Source organism: Peromyscus leucopus, chromosome 1 (assembly GCF_004664715.2).
Source record: "Peromyscus leucopus breed LL Stock chromosome 1, UCI_PerLeu_2.1, whole genome shotgun sequence".
In the NCBI taxonomy this organism is placed as follows: Eukaryota; Metazoa; Chordata; class Mammalia; order Rodentia; family Cricetidae; genus Peromyscus; species Peromyscus leucopus.
Window position 1 is genome coordinate 193,364,347 of NC_051063.1, and position 23,140 is coordinate 193,387,486.

The 23,140-nt window shown below is 40.0% G+C and overlaps 1 pseudogene; it reads left to right on the plus strand.

The window, feature by feature from the left end:
• Window positions 1–3,841: 3,841 nt before the first annotated feature.
• Window positions 3,842–23,140, plus strand: part of LOC114685188 — a 51,959-nt pseudogene continuing 32,660 nt past the window's right edge.

A 23,140-nucleotide genomic window follows, 5' to 3' on the forward strand; every position in this document is an offset into this window, starting at 1 on the left:
AGTGGAGTGATTCCCTGTCACACAGGTGGATGGATACCCAGAATATTAACAACTAAAGAGAGATTTAAGCACACAAAAGGAGATGTTTGTTAGGTGGCTTCCCACTGAGTTCAGGTGAACTGAATGTACTTTTTACCTGCTTCTCATAGGGACCTCAGACAATGAGGAAAGAAAAGTAGGAACTAGGTCACAAACAAGAAAATGTCTTTCTCCCATCCGAAAGCCTGATAATGGCTCCATTGCTTAAGGAGTTTTTATTAGTGAAGTTCAGAGCAAAGTGTTGGCAAATTGAATAATAATAAAGAGTAGTCTTCATGGCAGGTTGAATACATAGAGAATAATGGAGCAAGCAAGAATGCATTCATGAGAACCATTGTTAGCCAGCACATCTTCCTCAGTGGGCAAGTGAAAAAAAAAACACAATTGCATTATTCAAGCTTCTCTACATGGACAGGACTGGTAGAATGAATCTCTCCATGTATGTACAAAGTTGATTTTTAGACTGTCTTACAAGCTGTAGTCCAGGTAGTCCAACAATGTATGCTTACCAATGGAAATTTGAAGAGTCCAGTAGTTGTTCAGTTCATGAGGCTAGATATTTTAGTTCCTCTTCAGTATACACCAAAATACCAAGGAAGTAGGCTCTAATGCTGGCAAAGGAATGAACTTGGTCACCAGTGCTAGGGCAAGAATGCAAAGAGAGAGAGTGTCCCGTCCAGCAGCCAGGTTATTAGGTGTGACTCGAGGAAGCACCTCCTAAAAAACCAATGGGGGCGAGAGAGAAAGGAGACCAAGCGCGTAAAAAAGACAGAGTCAGTCTGAGTTTCGTCAAGGTCTCGTTTATTGCAAGGGAAGGCAGGCTTATATATACTGGGGGATAGGAGAAGTGAATAGGGGAAGGGGGGTGGTGGAAAATTTCTGAAGAATAGGATCAGGGTGAGGTCTTCTTTGGTCCAAAGCTTGTGCAACCGACATGTTTCAGGAAGTTATTCTAAAAGTACATTTTGTGGGTTTTTTTTTTTTTGTTTTTGTTTTTGTTTTTTTTGAGACAGGGTTTCTCTGTGTAGCTTTGCGCCTTTCCTGGATCTCGCTCTGTAGACCAAGCTGGCCTTGAACTCACAAAGATCTGCCTGGCTCTGCCTCCCAAGTGCTGGGATTAAAGGTGTGCGCCACCACCGCCTGGCTCATTTTGTGTTTTTTTTGGGAACGAATGTATTTGTAAGTTAATGACATTTATCAAAGGTGTAGTCATGCCAGATCATCCAGGCAAGAAAGGTCAAGGCGCAGTTATCCATATTTTGGTTCCCAACAAGAGAGAGAGAACTTCCTCCTTCAATATACTTTACATATGTAAGCTACAAAAGGAGCTGCAATCCAAATTAAATGTAGATCTTAAACTTTCTTTGTTTTTTTTTCTACTGAGTTCATTCCTCATGAACCACACAACTACTGGACTCCTCAAGTTTCCATTGGTAGGCAGACATTGTTGGACTACTGTGAAGGCCTAGACTTAACTTTACAGGCTCAGGAATATGCGATGATAACACACAGAGCAGTATCCTCCTGCAGACATCCTGTCTGCTGTTTAAAGGAAAGATTAAGAGGATCCAGATACTTCTGCAGCCAACCTGTCTGCTGTTTATATAGAAAAGGAAAGCTTAACAGGAACCTGTCTGTGGATTATGGCCCTTGGAGATTTCTAGATAATCCTCCTGAGCAGTCCAGATAGTTCAGCGGGTCGTGGTACCCGACCCCCCCCCCCCCCCCGGAAAAAAAAAGTCTAGACAAATAGTTTCAAAAAATCACCTTGCCCCTTCTACCCAATCCCAAGCGGCCAATTCCGGGCTTGTGGTTTTTCACTATAAAAACCCTGTACACCTGACTCTAGGCTGTCACCATATTTCCTTCCATCTGCCATGCAGTGGTGAAGGTTGAACCTGAATAAAAGAATCCTTATGTGCTTGCATTAGAAACTGGCTCCTTGGTGTTGTCTGGAGGTTTCTTGAAATAGGTACAACACTGCCTGGACCACAGCTTGTAACACATTCTATTAAATCAACTTTGTACATACATGGAGAGATTCATTCTACCAGCCTTGTTCATGTAGAGAAGCCTGAATAATAAAGTTGTCTTTTGCTTTGGGTTTTGTTTTTGTTTGTTTGTTTCTTTTGGTTTGTGTTTTTGTTTTACTTGCTCACTGAGGAAGATGTGCTGGCTAAATTGATGCTCATAAACGCATTCTTCCTAGCTCCATTATTCCCCAAGTTTTCAATTTTCCATGAAGACTACTCATTATTATTATTCAATTTGCCAACACTTTGCTCTGAACTTCACTAATAAAAACTCCTAATCAGTGGAGCCATCATCCACCTTTCTGGGGGGAGAAAGACCAATTATCTTGTTTGTGATCTAGTTCCTGCTTTTCTTACCTCATTGTCTGAAGTCCCTGGGACTAGTAGGTTAAAAGTACATTCAATTCACCTGACCTTGGTGTGAAACCACCTAACAAACATCTCTTTTTGTATGCTTAAAATTTCTCTTTAGTTGTTAATATTCTGGGTGTTGTGCCCAGATTGTAACCCCCAGAGAGACCACCAAGGATGAGCATACCAGAATGCAAAAGCAAGGTTTACTTCTGCTGCAAGTCATGACAGGGAAGGCATCTCAAGCCATCTTAAGTGAGGCAGGGAAGAGTTACTCTTTCTTGGGGAAGTTAGTTTTTATAGGCAAAACCCATAAAATTTCTTAGAGGGGAGGGGGTTAGTATGGGTCCATCCTTGATTGGTCCAGTTTTTCCCGGGCCTGGACTTTGTCTTATTTTAGCTTATCTGTTTGCCCTGTCAGGAGTTTTACAACTCCTCTCCAGAGTCTGGTCATGTTATCTCTGGAGAGGGGCATCTCGTGGTTAATCTGTTACCATCAGACATCCTGACTTTGTCTTTTGAAAATACCTGACTTCACACTCTCCAGGGAGGGGGAACTGACTCAGTTTTAAGATATCTCTTTCCTCAGCTCTTTTGGGTTTCTGGGGAAACTGTGTCTGGGTCCTTTAACTCCAGTGCTGAGATTAAAGGCGTGTGCAACCATATTCCCAACCCATTTGGTTTTGAGACAGGATCTTTATAGCCTAACAGGCCTGTGTTATGCCCAGATCGTGTCCCCAAAGCTGCCACTAAGAGACTTTAGGTACAGAATGCAAAAGCAAGGTGCATTCTAAGTTTACAAGCCTTGGCAATGAGGCTCAGCAGGAGGCTCCTTCCAAATCTCTCCCGCGAAGCAAGGAGGTTGAAAGGAGCACTCCCCTTTCTTTGTGAGGCTAGTTCTTAAAAGCACAGACCATATAATTCATTTCAACCCACCTCGCTTTTTTTTCGTCTTTTGGTCGAATACCCTGACTCTGTGTTTTTCAAAGTCCCTATAGCAGATACAGCCACCTGGGGAAAGGGGGTCTAAGTTCTTATCTACACTTAGGAATCCTGGTTTAAGCTTCTCTTTGTCTGTAGGGAATAGAGTGGGGGGTATCACATGGGTATCCATCCACCTGTGTGGCAGGGAATCACTCCACTCCACATAGTATAGTGTGCTGTAAAAGCTAGCTGTCCACATTGTGTCCAGGAGGATGAAGGGGAAGGGCCTATGGAGGGCAGGAAGAGAGCAGGGTCTGCTGTTAGAGCCAGGGGTAGGTGCTATTGAAATGCATCTCTCTGCTGGTTCAGAAAAGGTTTGGGTCTGGGTTGGAAGGCAGGGTCAGGAATCATTGTGCTGTATCTTTAAGCACAGTGTAATCCTATGGGAGATGCTCTTGTCACTCAGGCCTCACTAGCCAATCAGGCCCTCCATGCGACCTGCCAGTCAGAATTTGTGCAGGGTCCTTCCGGTCACCAGCTTCAGGCTTGGCTTTGAAGAGAAGCTGGCGCCAGTGGTTTTGTGCTGTGCTGTGAGTGCTGCTGCAGGGAGCTGAGCAGAGAGCATGGGCCAGCTGGAAAACCACGACATGGTGAGCGAGGGGCCTATCCGCAGACTGGGAGGAGTGGCCAGTTGAGTCAAGGGAGCCAGGGTGGTGTGTTCTCTCCTGGCTGGGCTGAAGCCAGTGGCCAGACACAGAGTTCGGCATGTTTTTGACTGTTCCTGCTTGGTCCATTGTGGTCCTGCTGGTCCAGCATGATCCATTGTAGTTCTGAGTGGTCTTTGCCATTCCTGGGCCATCTGGCAGCCTCTGTACTTCACACCGCAGGCTGCAGCTGTACAGAGCATTGGGAATGGGACTGTGCTTTGAAATAACCTTGTTGTTGACATCACTGTGAGATGCCGCTGCCCTTAAGGCTTATGTTGCTGCTATGGAACAAAGATTTGCAAAATTCAGAGAGCCATGGTCCCATAATTTCCATATCTTCCAGAAGTACTGCAGTTTGAACGTTTCACATTAGTTTTAGGATCTATCTTCAATTAATTTTGTGTAGCTTGTAGTCAGCATCTCCTGTGTGAAGTAGCACTCTACTGCTAAACTGTGATGTAGAAAAGTAGAATTGATGGTATAGAAATGATGGTACAAGGTCTTACCAGTTGTTAGGAGACGTTAATTCACAAAATACAATATAGATAAGGGAGGTCTGCATCACAAATACCCCAAAGGTAAGTAATATACTAACCTACCAGCCAGAAATTAGCATAAGGTGTAATTGTTCCCCAGGACTAACCAGTTACATTCCTATAACTAGGAAACAATCCTGATTTAAAACCAGCAGAAAGGCCCATCCACGATGAAAAAAACAGCCTCTAAATGCTGCTCAAGGGACCATTATAGGGTCCCAACCAACGTTAAGTCCTCGTGTGCCATAAAGGTATATTAATTCTAGAACAGCGGCCTCTCCAGGCTTTTTAGAAAGCAGTTTTGAGCCAAGATCTTCCATGTTGATTTAGGTGGACATGAACCCTGTCTGTAGCCCCACAGGACATTGCGTTGTTGTCATCCTGACTAACCACCCTAAATCTTGTATTTTACATCTACAGCACCACAGAGTTCTAAAGTTGCCAGATTGAGTCACATAGTGGACTGTCCATTTCAGAACAGGGAAAGGATTTGTGTATGGGGCATGGCTTCTCCCTTCAGACCAGAAGAAGAGGAAGAGTGTGCTCTGTACACTGCAGGGGGAAACAGACTAGACAATAGCTTGGTCACAGCCTGAAGTTGAAGGCAGTGAGCTAGCTGCAGGGCTCTCCATTACAAAGAAGGACTGATGGGTCAGGTGAGTGACTTTCTGTGTAATCTTCCTGCATGTATTAATTCTTCCATGTGAATGAAGACAGACTGAATTGGTGGGCATACAGTTTTGGGAAGATAGCTTGAACTACCAAGTATTCAGTTTCCAATTAGAGAACTCTCCTATGTAGATATGTGCAATCCTGGCTGACACAGTTGACTCAGATGTTTGAGACACAGGCCATTGACTGTAATTCCATGTGTTAGCTTGGAACACTCAGTGGCTAATACTTTACATGGGACAAAGTCATACAGTCTCTTCTTAATGGTATTCTCTCTACCAGGGTATTACCTCCTCCCTTTCATCATCAGTATACCTAATTGCCCTTCCAATTATTTTTATCTTTATAAAATATGAATTATTGGTATCATTTTAAAAATTCATTTTCTTTAAATGCAGTACTGTAATTTTTTTCTATTTATGAATGTTTCTCAGTTTCAGAATTTCATTCCATTTTTTCTTAATGCTCTTTATTTTTTTAATCTATTTGTTTATATCAGTATAGAGCAGTGTTCCCCAACATTGGGGATCTTGGCTCCCATTGGGAGATCAAATGACCCTCTCAGAAAGCCAAAGACTTTCAGAAAGCACAGACAGATATCTATACTTTAATTCCTAACAGTAGCAAAAATATAGTTATGAACTAGGAGTGAAAAATCATTTTATATTTGGGGTTTACCACACCATGAGGAAGTATATTGAAGGGCCACAGCATTAGGTAGGTTGAGAAGCACAGGTTTAAATGAGTGTCTCTTGTAGTTCAGGCTTGCCTCACACTATATAATGAGAAATGCTTTGAACACCTACTCTTGCCTCTGCTGCCCAGTGGTGGAAAGACAGTCCTGAACTCCTTCTCAGCTGAACGTTGACTGGTTGGTGCAAAGTCAATAATAGAGCAGTGAATGAGCATCCTTCAACTTCTCTCAATTTTCTTGTGAATTTACAAATGAAGTGGGGCCTGTGTAAGAATTGAGTTCACTGGCCATCTGTAAAGCAGGTGTAGTCACAACAGAGAAAGGGATGGGTGAGAAAGAACATGAAAGCTTTCCTACTATGACTGTAGTTGACGTTAGCAATGAGTAGTTAGGTAATCCATTTTAGATGATCAAAAAATATTTTGACCAGCTATTTCTTGAGTTCATAGGCATAGCAATCTAGACTCTGGATAAAAAACTAAATTTTCTTTCTTTCTTTTTAAGATTTATTTATTTATTATGTATACAGTGTTCTGTCTGCCCACCAGAAGAGGGCACCAGATCTCATTATAGATAGTTGGGCCACCATGTAGTTGCTGGGAATTTAACTCAGGACCAGGACCTCTGAAAGAACAGCCACTACTCTTATCCTCTGAGTCATCTCTCCAGCCCCCAGAACTGAATTTTCATAAAACCAAATGACTATAGTTATACCAGTTCAACCTAAGTAGAAGAACCTGATAAAATGATGTGTCCCTGCCTAATATGACTGTGTTTTCCAGGTTTAAGATGTATACCCAGAGAGAAATGATGTGAGTAGTACTTGGTTTGCTCTAACACAAACCCTAGTCTCTGGAGCACATGGCCATAAAGCGTGTTGTAACTTTTTACCAGAATTATTTGGGATTATAATTATATTATTTCCACTGTATTATTTCCTGCCTCCAACCCCTCCCATAGAGCCTTGTGTTTTAATCCATGGCCTCTTTTTGTTTAACTTCAGATAGTTTTTGAATGTGACCTATGTTTGTTTGGTTGAAGCATCTCCCAGCTATGAAGTACAGGGCTGGCTACACTGGACATTGAGTGTGTAATGGAATGTGCACACATAGGACCCTGTGCCTTGGAAGAGGAACAGAAAGGGTTCTGGGAGATTAGAAGGTTTTCCTAAACTACAAATTTTTTCAGATTAGGGTCCTGTGCAGCCAGCCATAGTGTGGAAGGACCAACCTGGAGTTTTTGCTCTCTGAGTCATTAGATCTCTGTTTACCCAGTAGGGGAACTGCTAGTGTCCTGAAGCCCAGCTGGGTGGTCCTAGCTAATGAGGGACTCTGAGAAGGCTTAGCAATCAGGAGTCCCAATAGGAGGTAGTTTACAGGTTCTTTTCAGGATTCTTTTCTTGTTCTGTTGTAGGGAGCTGTAAGGAAGACCACTAGCATACCATGGTCCCCAGACCAGGAAGAGCAGGTTGGCCGAGCTGTCAGAGGTGCTTGGTCTGTGATGGATCATGAGCCAGATTGAGGTTCTGTTTGTCCCTGTGGTGACCTGTGTAATGTCCCTTGGCCTCTGAGCTTTGTTGAGTATGGATTCCCTGGGGAGGGGAAGGCTTTTCAATCTGGGCATGGGAAACCATGAGCTTGAAATATCATTGCCTCCTGCTAGGTAATTGAGTCTTTCCTCATTCTATGTAACTGAGAATTGCTTTGAACACCTAATCCTGCCTCTGCTGCCCAGTGCTGGGTAGACAGTCCCACAACCTCTTCCATCTTTGCCTTGACTGATCAGTGAGAAGGAAAACTAAACCAGTTAATGAGTGACCTCCAATTTGTGTGGCCTTTAGTGGGGACTTATAAATGAAGAGGGACCTGTGCAAGAATTGAGTGCATAAGACCAACTTTGAAGCTGGTAGAGTCACAGTGCAGAAAGGGAGAGGCAAGATGGTGGTTGAGAGCTTTCCTACTTCAACATTACTTGAGATTAGCAATGTGGAATTAGGAAATCAATTTTAGATGCTCTGTAAATGTCCTGATTGGCCATTTCTTGGGCTCCACAGACAAGGGCAATCAAGAATCTGGATAAAAGACTGACTATCATGAAACCAAATTGCTATAGTTATAGTAGTTCAATCAAGATAAATCTGAGTCAAATGTGGCCCTGCTTAACAGGACTGTTGTTTTTCTGGTTTTAGATGTAGTCTCTTAGATAAAAGGCTTGAGAAATTGTCCTCTAATACATATTGCTAGACTGTGGAGCACATGGCCATAAAGCCTGTTTAAATTTTTCAAAATATTTTTTGAGATTATAACTACATCATATCCATGTTCTCTTTCCTTTTTCCCCACTATGATTTCTCACCTTTTTCTAATTCATGGCCTGTAACAATAGCCACACAGTAACAAGATTTACTGTGTGAATGTGACCTATGTTTGGCTGCAGTACTCCCAGCTAGGAGGCAATGGGTAGGCTGCACTTCACATTGAGTGTGTACAGGAATGTCATACAAAGAACACTTGGCTTTGGATGAGGAACAGGATGCACTCTAGCAGAGTTGAAGAATGTCTAATAAAATACATTCTTTCTAGACTAGGGTCCTATCTATTGAGTTGAAGGGCAGAGCTGGAAGGACTGTGTTGTCTGAGTCATTTTATCTCCGATCAACCAGCAGGGTACCTGCTAATATTCTGACGCCCAGATGGGTGGCCCTAGCCTTTCACGGACTCTGGGAAGGCTTAGCAATGAGGGGTACTAGTGGCAGGTAGCTGGTAGGTTCTTTCTAGCCTTCTCCTCTGTGTCTGTTGTAATGAGTTGCAAAGAAGACAAGCTATACCATGGTGAGTGTAGGGTGTTCAGAGAAGGTCTGCTGAGCTGACATTTCTGCTGGGGTTTGGATGAGCCAGACTGTGGTTCTGCTCACCCATGTGGTGACCTGGGCAAACATCCTTGTCCTCTGAGCCTACCTGTGTATGGATTTCCTGGATAGGGAGAGACTCTTGCAGTCCTGGCTGTTTGGATATGATGCTTGTAATATCACTGTCCAGTGTGTACACATAGGGATGTTTTTGGTATGCAGTGGGAAGACAGATTGGAAAACTGAAAATCTGGTTTCTAGAACTTCTGATTATTACATTGCACTTTCAAGATTGCCTCATAAATGTTTGAAATAGTTTAGAAACTGGTAGGAAGATGGTGATGTGGATTGTCATTCTGCAATACATGATTAGAATGCTTCTTTCTGCCACCATCAGCTGTAAAGGTGTGTTTCAGTGTTGTTTACTTCCAAGAGACAAAACGAGCTTCCCAGCTGCAGAGGTTTCTTAGGTGTGCATCTTGTTGAGCATGTAGATAGGGCAGAATCCACATCTTTTATCATAATCCACATGATAGGAAGCCGACTTTAAATTATTCTACTGTCATTTTGAGATTGGGCATCAGTGGGGCTTTGTTTACCTGAAACCAAAAGAAGGCATAAGGGCTACAGAGCCACAGCAGGTGATCACCTCCATTTGCAGAGAGAGCTCTAGAGCATGGGGACCCAGTATGTAGAAAAAATATCAGTAGCTGGAGAGTCAGAAACAACAGTTTAAGGGTCATTTTGTGTTAATTTCATGAAAGGTATGAACTCTGTGTTTGTCTAATTTCTATACACATAGAATCATAGGTAGCTGGGTAACATTGGTCAAGATCATTTGGATTAATAGTTGACTATATTTTCCTTCCTTTGTTCTTGGCTTTTTCTCCCTATCTCCAGGATTCTTTCACAAATATTATTCACATTCTTGATTGTTGTAGCATTATTTTAAGTATAGAAGTCATATTAAGTCAATCTGTGTACAATTTTTCATAATTCCACTGATCATTCTGAGTGTTTCCACTGTGAATGTAGCTTTATAATCAGCATTCCTCTTATAAATTGTTGGGCACTGTTGTTGGATTGTATTCACTTTATGCTGCAAATTTACCACACACAACATTTTAATTTTGATGGTGCCTGTTTCCAAGGATTATTTATTTGCCTCTTTATTTGTTTAGGTTTTGTTGTTCTTGTTATTGTTAATTTGTGACTGACTTTTGGTTTATTGGATAAAACATTTTAGCAGGTACCTCAGCACATAGTCTTTTTGGAGATGACCTGAGTTCAGATACCACACTCAAGTTGAGATGCTCATAACTGTCTACTATTCCATATTCTGTATACATGTGGAAAACATGGTCTCTCATGTACAAACATGTGCAAAAATAGCAATAAACTTGTTTTCAAAAGTGCTTGTGACTTATAAAGCAATTGGAGCAAATCAAGTTGCTTTAGGTGTATACTGATTTATTAACAATCTGTTGTCTTGCATTTTATTTTAAAGTTTTTATTTCCTCACTTTGATGCAGACTTACAGTCAATCATCAATCACAGGAAACAAAATGTTGTCTAAGGGATCCTAGCTGACATCCTTTTCTTTATCAAAAAAGAATGAGATGCTTTTAGTGGTCAAAATTATTTCCTACAATGTTAAAAACCTCAGAAGGTGCGCGGTGGGCAGCTAATCCAGCACTGGAGTAGAGCAGAGACTCTGTGAGTTCGAGGCACCTCTACAAGTGACTCAGAAAGCGCAAAATACAGAAAACCTGTCTAACTCAGAAGGCTGTAAGCGAATCTCTCCAATTCTGGTGGAATACCCTCCTCACACAACCCATTTTCTATTATTGGCAAAGGAGAGAACTCTGTACAGGATGAGTTTTGGCCAGTGATTTCTTATCGCTTGATTTTGATTAGAATCTAGTCGTTTTCATTTAAGGGTCCATGATATATTTTTATAGGTATGTCCTTTTGTCTCATTGTTTTCAGTGGTGCCATCTATGCTATTAGTTTTATTTTCATCTATTTATATTATTGTTGTTTCTCTGGAAAATGATTGATCTTCACTAATTTTGTATTCAGAAAATTTCTTGTTATGATTTCCTTGACTTTTGTTGGTTTGGGAATTATCTGTGGAGAGCTAGTTTTAGTTTTCTCTTCTTGATCTTAGAGGCTTGCCTCATCCCATTTCCTGGCATATCTGTTTTCCAGTTTTTGCTATTTTCATGTTTGGGTTTTTGCTGCTTAAGTGACTGGATATAATTCATATATTGGCTTTAGATCTTGAAAACCTTCTCATAGATTATTGTCTCTTTTTCCTAATTAGTATGAGTTGTCAACATGACATAGCCTAGAGTCATCTGAGGGAACATCAATTTAGGATGTGCCTTCATAGGAATATCTGATTGCTGTGTCTGAGAGAAATTGTGTTGGTTATGACTGACATTTGAAATCTCTTTCACTGAGTTGTCAATATCTCTAACCAAGTGGGCCTGGGCTAAATAAGAAAGCTAGTTTAGTACAAGACAGTTACAAAGCAAGAGAGAATGATAAGAAGCAATGTTTCCTCATGTTCTGCCTTTTATTAGCTTGAGTTTTTATCCTAAGCTCCCATAATGATGGACTGTGACCTAGGGGGATCAATTAAAGAAACGTGTTTATTACCTGAGTTGCTTTTGGTAAGATAATTTAATCACAGCTTTTAGGGACTATGGGGGTCCAGTCCCTCAATAGTCCCCTCCCAGGGTCTGGGAAGAATCTACAAACCAGCTGATAATTAATCTTTGATGAGAAGAAATGAATCTATGTACATGAAACTCCTTAGTCATATACTTTATTATTTTGTGTCAGTTAAAAGCTCATATTCTGCTCTCATATTTAGATCATTTTTAGCCTGATTTCTCTCTACACTTGTCTGCGATCCCCTCTAGGTTCTGTCTTAATTCCTTCATCTAGTTCTGCCCCTTCGAGGTTTTCATCCATCTTGTTCCTTCCCATATCATCTCCTCTCCCATCTTTTTCTCTCTCTTGTTCCTCTCAAGTTCTTACCCATCTAGCTCTTCCATTCTCTTTTCTCTTCTCTTTTCTCTTCTCTGTCCTGGATGTCTGATGTATATACACTTACAAGCAGTAATCCCTTAGCAGTGCAAAGCCAGGCTTCCAGGGTCAAATGGAGGGGTGATAAGAATCACATAGGGAGGCAATAACTGCTAGTTATCATTTGCAACCCCAAAGGGAAGTGACCCATGGGGAGCTGAATTAACTAAAGGCTAAATTCAGGTAATATCTAAGAAGAGGGCTCTTATGTGCTCAACTATAATCTTAAACATGATAGATAGAAAATGTTAAGAATCTGTAAGTTGCTAGATCAATGGAGAAAATAAAACTGTCTTTTTTTTTCCTGTGACTCATATCTGTCCAAGCTATCTGCCATTTTTCTACAGGGTGGGGAAAAGTGTGCTCGGTCACTAGGCCACCTGTACAGCTGGATGGTTAAAGGGAGATCTGGAACTAGAGGTAAGGTTTGGGAAAGGAAAAAGTAAAGCTTAATTGGCACATCCGCCAAGCCTTCTCAAACAGTTAGCCTGGATGCTTAAGTCTGTTCTTAGAAAGTACAGAGGTATCTCTGATAAAGTACATTCCTCCATCTGGGTATGGACCTGGCTGGATGCTGCCAATGATGATAATTACAGGGGGGCTTGAACTGGGGTTCTGGCTGAGCATAGCTGTCAGCACAGAAGGTTATCCAAATATTCCTAGAAGTGGTTAGATAAGGAGTTAGAGCTCTATAAAGTTAGTAAGTCTGTAAAAAGGAGGGTCTGAGCTAAATTGTGTTAAGCTATTACTGAACATTCACCTGGCCTAGGTGGTGTCTCCTTGTGGAATTTGTCTTAAAGCAGGAGACTTGCATGTGGACTGTTATTACTGCTAGTCCTTGAAAGTGGCCAAGGGAGATATCTGATTCCAGAGAAGGCCTTTCCTGAGGCAGTTCTCCAAATACCTGAAATGTGTATGTCCAGAGAGTGATCAGTCCACAGTTAGCCCTTCTTAGGGAAAAGTCAATTGGGAAAGCTATGAAGGCACACATGATTTTCATAACAGAATACAGCTGATATATAACAAGCCAAGTAACACCAAAAACTCCTTGGGATTTGGCTTCCTCTGGAGGAATTCCCTGATTCCTCCAGGTAGTGACTTTGCCATAACCAGCTGAGTTCTTATGATATATTCCTGCGGCCTGCAGCACACAGCAACAGAGAAGAAAGTTGGAACAAGAAATGGTACCTCAGATGTGATTTTTTTCTTGCTGCAAAGAACTTGAAAGTCTTAAGCCTGCCCTTACAATCCTGAATGGAATTGTTTTGTTGTTTTACTATCTGGCCAAGGGAGGCCACTTATACATGTCAGCTCTCCTCACAGGTTGAGAGTGCTGGATTTATAAGTTGTAAAAAGTTAGTGTTATATCAGAAGGGCTAGGTTTACTGCTTCTTGTAGACTTGGAATTGAAAGTGGTTCTGTCAGTGAGAGCTATGAAACAGAGTCTGCAGAGACTGAGGGCATTTGGTCACATCCATTGTGCCATTCACACAATTAAGGGCTGGGCATGATATAGGGGATTTTAAAACAAAAACTCAACAAATGTGGAATAATGGTAACCAAATTTGGCTGTTTGTCAGGAATGCAATAAGAGCTTACTCCAGATTATTCAACATCATCTGAGTTACCCTGACTCATACCAGTTAGGAGATGGAGACCTGAAAATGGAATTTTAAATAAAAATGATTTAATGTTGGTATTTATAATTTGTAGCTCTGGACAGTTTCACCAAAGAAGCAACTCTTTACTTGGCATCATGTGGAATCTTCACACTTAAGGGGTTATTTGCTATTGCATGTATTCTGTATTTTTTAAAGTCTAAGGACTTCCCTGTCACCTGTCTATGCCAAACAATGGTATTATAATTTGTATGCCTCTTAAATTGTCAACTGTGTCCTGTGGCAAAGGCATCTAGCTAATGTTACCACTGAAAAAGTTTCAAACTGTTGTTTTACCAACTGCATAGACTAGTGGATATAGTGAATTTGGGGAATTGTATACACTATTGCTTTAGATAAAATTATTTTAAGCACTAAAATCTCCCCACTCATGAATCTGCAGGGAACCATGACCATGCCTAACGCCGACTTTGAAATCTACAAAAAGATGACAGGAGCCCACAAGATATATCTACCTTTCCTAGAATTTGACAATTAACCCAAAATTTTTCTTTTCAGAATAAAGATGCCTTTGCCCATATCCAGCAGGAAGCAATTTTAAGAATATGACACCCACATTCCCAAAGAGATGGTGTGGGACAGGTGGTTTTTTGGTCTTTTGATGGGTTTTGGGTCTTGGATAATTTTCATTGTTTAGGCAAGTTGGTTACAAGTTGTTGTCAAGGGCTAAGAAAAGGGCTAAGCAAAGGAGTCTAGATTTAAGGTTCTTGTTTTTTTTTTAAAAAAAAGATATATAGAAATGATAGAATAGAGAGTGGATTATTGAATCTACTTGGAAAAATAAAGAGAAGATATAGATGTAAAATAGATAAAAAGATAGATTATTGAATCTACTTTTAAAAGACAATTACTAGTTTTAAATACTTTACTTTGGATTGGATTTTTGTATATTGTATACAAATTATATATATTGAGATTAATATTGTTAGAAAATGCCATACATATATTTCTAATCTTGTTCAAGATATTGTTCTTATACAATTCATTTAACAATGTAATGCAATTTGCTGATCCTTGAATGTTATTATTACTAACTATTAGGATATAAAGAAATGAAAGTTAGTAGTTAGACACTACACTCGAACTGGTAGTCATATTAAGTATGTTTTCAAGATCAAACACATATATTTTAGATAGACAGGTCATCTTCAAACCTTTCAGAGATCTACAGAATATGGCATTTAAAATGTTTTAATAACTTAGAAATTTTTTCTTTTTTAATGATTATGAGATATATCGGCTCCTGGCAGTACCAATGTACTTCAGAGAAAATATGGGCATTGAAGAAACTGCATATGGAGTTAATTTACACTGTGGCAAAAGTTAGCCACTGGACAACAAAGTATCCTCGAATTGACTGCTGACAAACAGGACAGACAGGACACGAAACAAAGGACTACCAACTCTTGCCAAGACAAGTGTGGTTGTGGCTTTAGCAACAGGCATCCTCTGAGGCCAGGACAATATGGCACCATCCCTGAAGTGGCCCTTGAAATCTGGAAAAGGTACAGAGCCCCTTTTCTTTGAAGGCAGCTGAACAGGCAGTGGACCGATGGCTTCTGGGCTGCAGTAGAACAATAGCCAAAACAGTTATTCTTGAAAGATTAACTAAGCTGATGGAGTCTAACCTCTCAATGGTAGACTGGCATTTAATTAAAGAATTGAAGCCACTCACAAGCTGAGAAGAATGGGATGTGGAGAAGAATGGGATGCCAAGATGAAGCCATACACAAGCCAAGAAGAATGGACAGCTAAATTAAAAAAAAATCAACAAATTCCAGAATTTAAAATCCTGAATCATGACAGGACACTAGTGGAATTCAGGTGTTTCTGGCACATGGACTGCTCTCACCCAATGTGAGGTCGAAGTGTAGGCCTTGTGTTCATCCTACTTCACAAATGAGTCTGTCAGATACACTAAGCCTATAGGCTGAAGATGATGCCCCAGTGTTGCAGAGAAACCTCAGGTGACTGTCCAGGCAGCTGGCTATTTTTATCAACACACATTTTTTTGGAAGCCGCTTGCATGCACTTCCTGTTTTTATTTTTTTAGGTAATATTATTTCCTTCTTGGGTATCTGAGGGAGTTGAAGATTAAATACTTACAGTTGAAGATTAGATACTTATAGTTTTCCTCGTTAAGAATTTCAGAAAAGAAACTCACTAAAGAGGTATAAGTGTATAAATTTGAAAGACATTATAAGATAGTTCTGTTAATAATATGTTAGGATAGAAAATGAATCAGGTACATTTTGGACTTACCCAAATAGGATAGATAATGGAATTATTTTCTCTGAATTTGTCAAATGCAAATGGACTAGACATTATTTAGGTATTTATTGCTTGTATATATTGTATGTAGTTATTGTACTTTTTGTATATAGTTTTTCTTAGTTATAACCTTTTTCTTTTTTCTTCTTATTAGAATAGAAAGGGGAAATATTGTGATATTTTATTTGTGCTAAAAAGTGATTTTATTTGTATGTTAATAAATAAAGTTGCCTGGGGATCAGAGCTAATAGCAAGCCATTTAGCAGAAGTCTGGCAGTGGTAGCACACACCCTTAATCCCGATCAAATGAAAGGCAGAATCTTTGTGTGTTCAAGGACACAGCCTGCATGGAGACACACGCCTTTAATTTCAATACCAACCACAGAGACTTAGAGGTCTGTATAGACAGGTAGTGACAAGGAGGTCATGTGATTGGGTTTACAAGCAATGAGAAGGCAGAACAGCAAGTCAATAAAAATACAGACACATAGGAAGTAGGTCTCTTTTCTCAGGGGAAGGACAGCAGCAGCTGGTAAGCTAAAGGCTATTTGCTAGTGCTCTGACCCTAGGGCTTTTAACTCTGCATTTGGCTCTGTGTTTCTTATTTAATAGGACCATCAGAATTACATCTATACATGAAAGTGACCTAAGATGGCTCAATAGTGAACCTGAGTTACTAATTCTATATTTGAAAAAATAATTATACACAACACTATTTTTGCACTGACTTTAGGTATCAGCAATTATTTTATTAAGCTTATTTATATGTATTTGTAAGATTGTGAGGTGACTCATCATGTCAAAGCACTTTGTTGTTCAAGTGCAATAAGCTTTTTCCTGGGAACCCATGGTAGAAAGAACGAAGTCCTCTATTGAAAATTCTCCACTGGATACTACCTGTGTAAAGCACAAATCTCAAAAGGTCTTATTAATACAAACAAACCTGGAGCCAGGTATTGGGGTGAATGCTGGAAGATCAGAGAAGGAGAACAAGCCACAGCTACCTCACCTTGCCAGTTCCTCAGATGATCCTGTTTCCTCAGACTGGAAGCCTCTGAGTCCTCATCCAAAATGGATCTCAGCTGAACTGCTGCTCAAAAGCCTAAAAGCTTAACCAGGCTCTAGTTCCTGGTCCTCACACCTTATATATCTTTATGTTTCTTGCCATCACTTCCTGGGATTAAAGGCTCTTGTTACCATGCCTGGCTATTTCCGGTGTGGCTTTAAACTCACAGACGGATCTTTGCCTTTGGAATGCAAGGATTAAAGGCATGTGTGCCACCATTTTCTGGCCTCTATATCTAGTGGCTGTTCTGTTCTCTGATGCCAGATAAGTTCATTGGGATATACAATATATTGGGGAACACAATATCACCACACATATGACTTCTGGCATCTATGCGTACTCACATATCAAACAGACACCCATATCACACACCTCTCTCTCTGTTTTATATACACAAATGTACACACAACATACACATCACACACACACTACTCAAACACACACACACAAGCATACATACTAACACAAATACATACATACACACAAAAACATAAAGACACAAACATATTCAACAAAAACAAATAGACACATCACCTAAACCACATACCACACACACATATGCACACAAGGAAACTTTCAAGAACAGTATTAGTATTTAAAGAAAACTTAGAATATGTGTTGAATTCATGGTCAACCATATATGTGAATCAGAAGCTTAATTGTATAAAGCACAGTAAGTTGCTTTCTGAGTTTTTAGCCTTTAAGCCAGTCTTCAAACCCTTCCTTGAGCCCAAATGCCTTCCAAAGAATTCCTGGTGACCAGCTGCTTTACAGAGCTTCTCATGGGATACCCCATTGCCTTCTGACAAATACTCCTGGGAAAGGATGGGTGATCCTCATAGGTGAGCTCCATGGTAAAACTGGAAGCATTTTAAGGCAAACAAACTCATAACTGTTGTTTTGAGGCATTTACTATTTTGTATTTTAAAAAATAGTTATATTGTTTATTATTAGAATTGTGGATCTTATTAATATTATGAATTGCTGCTGTTTCCATAGATTGTGGTTTTGGTCTCTTGGTAAGAGTTGTGGTAATTGCAGGCAGAATAACAAAGAACTGGCAAACAACTGACAACAAATCTGGAAAGGAAGTGGGGGAAAGAGTAATGTCATAAGCAAGAAGGCATATTTGTGTAATTAGTGTGACAAAAGTTGTATTTTATTATGCTGATGGTCATCATACAAGGTTCACACTCTCAATTCCTAATTGAGGTCCTAAGCCTCCTTCCTCAAGGCCACTCACCTGCACTAAGTATGTTAGCTGAAGGTCAGGTCTAGTCTCTAACAGACATCTGAGTGTCAGGATCCTGGGGGAGACTTTCCAGATGCTGAGCAGATCAAGGTTATGTCTCTCCAGATGTACAGAGAAGAGCATTGCTTGTGGTTTCAGCATATATACTGTCCAGTGGGTGTCATGGGCTTCTAGGACTGTGTTTGCTTCTCTTGAGTGAGTGATGTCACTGGGTTCTGCTTATCAGGTACAGGCTTGGGTATAGTGTTGTTACTGACTAAGCTATTTTCACATGCTAATTCATTTTTTACTGTGCTTTATACACTTAAGCTTCTGATTCACATATATGGTTGACCATGAATACCAAATAAGACATCAAGCTGCCTTGGAATTAGTAATGATTTGGCTTTTCATTATGCACCTCAAGAAATGGGAGAAGTAAAAGTTTAACCTGTAAAAGTTATTGTAGATGTAACCAATCATCTTATTAAATAAGAAACACAGAACCAATGCAAAGAAGAAAGCCAAGAGGTCAGAGCTAAGAGCTAAAAACCTTACCCTTCCTCTCGCGGTGGTCCTACCTCTCTGAAAGAGACCTACTTCCTGTGTGTCTGTCTTTATAAAGACTTTCTGTTCTGCCTTCTCATTGGTTGTAAACCCAACCACATGACCGCCTCATCACTGTCTGTCTGTACAGACCTCCAGGTCTTCTTTGGTTGGTATTGAGATTAAAGGTGTGTGTCTCCAATGCTGGCTGTATCCTTGAACACACAGAGATCGACTTAGCTCTGCCTACCAAGTGCTGGGATTATAGGCATGCACCACCACTGCCCAGCTTTCCTATGGCTTGCTAATAGCTCTGACCCCCAGGCAACTTTATTTATTAACATACAAGTAACATTTTAGTACAAATAAAATATCACTATAAGTTATTGGAAGCAAAGTTACTAAAACAGGCATCTCAGAAAGCATACCTGGTATTAAAGAAGGGAATCACTAGCCTTGCTATCCAATTCAAGGACAAGGAGCAACCTTGTCATTATTCCCACATTGGGTTAATGGAAGCTGAATACCTCATGTAATCTATCATGGGGCCTTAGGTGGGCCCGGCCAAATATTTCATGGTCTAATAAATTGTGATGTGGGAATGAACTTATACTTTTAGTCTTTCTCAGCAGTATGGGTTCACTGTTTCCTCATATGGGAGGACATATGATACTTCCTTGTGAACAGTAATAATTCATATCTGTGATAGTCTGGAAGTAATTGACCCCCCATAAGCTCATAGGGAGTGGCACTATTACCGAGGTATAGCTGTGTTGCAGTAGGTATGACCTTGTTGGAGGAGGTGTGTCACTGTGGGGGTGGGATTTTTGGTCTCATTATAGGCTCAAGCCATGTCCAGTGTCCAAGACCATTTCCTGTTGCCTGTGTGTCAAGACATACAATGCCCAGATCCTTCTCCAGCACCATGTCTGCCTGCACACCACCATGTTGCACCATGATGATAATGAACAAAACCTCTGAAAATATAAGCCACCTCAATGAAATGATTTTATGCTATTAGAATTGCCATGGTCATGGTGTCTCTTCATAGGAATAAAAACCCTAACTAAAGCAGTACATGCTTCATTACCCTTTAGAGAGGAAATATTATGAGAAACACTGCTAATTTTATTTTTGATAGAATCATATTATGCATAGGCTTGTATAGTTGCTCATGTGTTATTAATAGAAATTCTAGTAATCCACTGTAGTTATTCTTAATTTCATGTAACATGCAATAACAGCTATTTAACTCATTGTGTTGATAATACAATAAATAATAGCACAATTGTGTGTCAAAACATTCTTTTATTTTTTGATCCCAGTAAAATTAAAAATAAAGTGGTATTCTAAAAAATTCAATACAATACTTGGAAAATTTCTAACTATTTTAGAAAAATATTCTTAAAAATTCATTGGCTTACTGGTAGTTGGAATATTTACTTTAATGGATGTTATTTCACCTTCCACAGATGGAGTCTTAGCATTAAAACAAACTGCAAAAACCTCAACTTGCAAATAAAGTAGTTAAAATGTTTCTAAATAAAAAAAAGTTAAGAAGAAGTTTAAGAAAAGATGGACAATGGATTCATGTACTGATTGTATGAAGGAAAACAACCTGGAAATGTAAACAATATAAAATTTTTTCCACTTCCAGTTCATAAAATTTTTGTAAATATAAAGACAATTAGGGGCTGCAGTGATGGCTCAGAGGTTAAGAGCTTTGGCTGCTGGTTGCTCTTTCAGAAGTCCTGAGTTCAATTCCCACCAACCAAATTGTGGCTCACAACCATGTATAATGAGATCTTCTCTTCAGTATAATTGCCCTCTTTTGGTGAGTAAGCATACATGCAGACAGAACACTGTATATATAATTTTTTTAAAGGCAATTGTTTGGAATCTCCCTCTTATATAGAAAATTGTCCTGCTTTGAATATTCAGCCAATAGTATAGAATGAAATGTTTACTGGAATATTTATAAATATTCAATATATATTATTCATTATAATATATAGTGTGAGTTTTAGGCTAGCTGGAGATTTCTAATGTCTCAAACAAGAAAACAAAATTATATTCAACTTTATTTGTGAGTGTGTGTGTTTTATTGAGAAATGTCTTGCTATCACATTCCCTATGTAGACCAAACTGGCTTGAATTCAAGGAGATCTGCCTGGCTATCCTTGTTTGCTAATTTAATTTCTGTGAATGATTTGACAGGGACCAGTGGCTGACACCTGAAATGACTTTAAAAGACATTGTGCTGAACCTCAGGACCCATGCTGAGGTTCAAACTGGAACACTTGAGTGAATTTTGGAAAAGGATTTCAGGATGAGTCAATACAAATCAGAGTTGCAATTTTATTTTGAGACAGGCTCTCTCTATGTATCTCTGGCTATCCTTGATCTCAGAATGTGAATGAGGTTGGCCTCAAACTCCCAGAACTCTGCCGCCTCTGCCACTCAAGTATTGGAAGAAAAGGTGTTTGCCATATCATCCCATTGTAATTTTATTATTTATTTACTTATGACTGTTGGTATGTATGTGCTTACTTATGTGTGGGAAGGTGCATGTGTGTCATGGCTTGAGTGTAAAAGTCAGAGAACAATTTTGGGTGCTGGTCCTTTCCCTTCAGTGTGTTTGAGACCGAGCCACTAGTTTGCTATCACATGTAAATAGGCTTGCAGGATTTCTTCTGCCTGCCTTTTATCTTGCCTTAAAGCACTGGATTATAGGCACGCACTGTTGCAACTGTCTTTATAATGTAAAAGTAAAGGGATAATTGCAAGGTGAGTAGTTTTTCTGTTATACCATTTTCACAACACTAAAGTTTATTAAGTAGAGCTTTTTGCAGTAAGTCTGTTTTCAGTTACAGTCTCACTTTCTAATCCTATCGAACTCACTATGTGGTAGATAGTCTAGCCTGGAACTTGCAGAGGTCCATCTGCCTCTGCCTCCTGTGATGACACCAAGGTAAAAAGAGATGCTCATCGTAGTTTTAGCACAGATATTAGGAGAAAGAAAGAATAGTGGGAAAGTGTGGTCTTGTGAAGGAGAGCCACACTTAAGAATTGATAAAGAGCATTGTTACAGTTCTGGTTACTCTGTAAGTTCCATTTCAGTGAGTTCATGGGGAGCCCCTCTATGTTTTTTTTTTTTTTGGTTCTTCGAGACAGGGTTTCTCTGTGTAGCTTTGCGCCTTTCCTGGAACTCACTTGGTAGCCCAGGCTGGTCTCGAACTCACAGAGATCCGCCTGGCTCTGCCTCCCGAGTGCTGGGATTAAAGGCGTGCACCACCACCACCACCACCACCACCACCACCACCACCACCACCACCACCTGGCCTTCCTCTCCTTTTCTTTGGTAACAAGATTATCAGTTAGTTCCTGAGGAGGTTTGGGAGGGATTCTAATTTAACAAGGTAAAAGCATGGGTCAGAAGAGTTCTGCACTGTGCCTTACTCTACATGAGGTTCATAATTCTGCCCTGGCAATCCTCAGAAAATTGTTGCTTACATCTGGGGAAGGAATAAGTCCATACTCAAAAGGTTTTATATACTTTGGCCTCAAACATGGCTCATTGATACTTGATATACCACTAAAAAAAAGGAATGTCTTTTCTATCTACACAGCAAATACTATTAGTTTTGTGTGATGGTTAATATTGATTTTCAACCTGATAAGATCTAGAATCATGTCAATGTAATGGTCTTATTAAATAAGGAACACAAGCCAAATGCAGAGTAAAAAGCCCAAGAGGTCAGAGCAGTAGCTAAGAGCTAAGACTTAAAACCGCCTCCTTACTCTTTGCTGCCACTGCCATCCTTCCCCTGAGAAAAAGCTACTTCCTATGTATCTGTCATTTTATTGACTTTCTGTTCTGCCTTCTCATTGGTTGTAAACCCAACCACATGACCTCTTTATCACTGCCTGTCTATACAGACCTCCAGGTCTTCTATGGTTGGTATTGAGATTAAAGGCGTGTGTCTTTATACTGGTGCTGTCCTCAAACACACAGAGATCTGCCTGTCATGTGATCAGGATTAAGGGCATATGCTACCACTGCCAGACTTCTGATATGGCTTGCTTCTAGCTCTGACCCCCAGGCAACTTTATTTATTAACATACAAATAAAATCACATTTCAACACAAATAAAATGTCACCATAGAATCAGCCAAGTGACACTCCTCCAGGCACACCTTTGAGGGCTTATCTACATCATGTTATTCTCTGGGTTTTGCTTATGAGAGATTAGCTTGCAATTAAGTTCATTGCAATGAGAAGACTCTTCTCCCTTCCAGAAGTGATATCACCATTTCATTCCATGGTCTTGTTACTTGATTATGGATCAACATTTATCACTCTCTGGTTCCTGACTGTGGGTACCATGTGATGAAACACCATTACTTGCCACTGTGGTTGCTTTTTTTTTTTTTGGTTTTCTTGAGA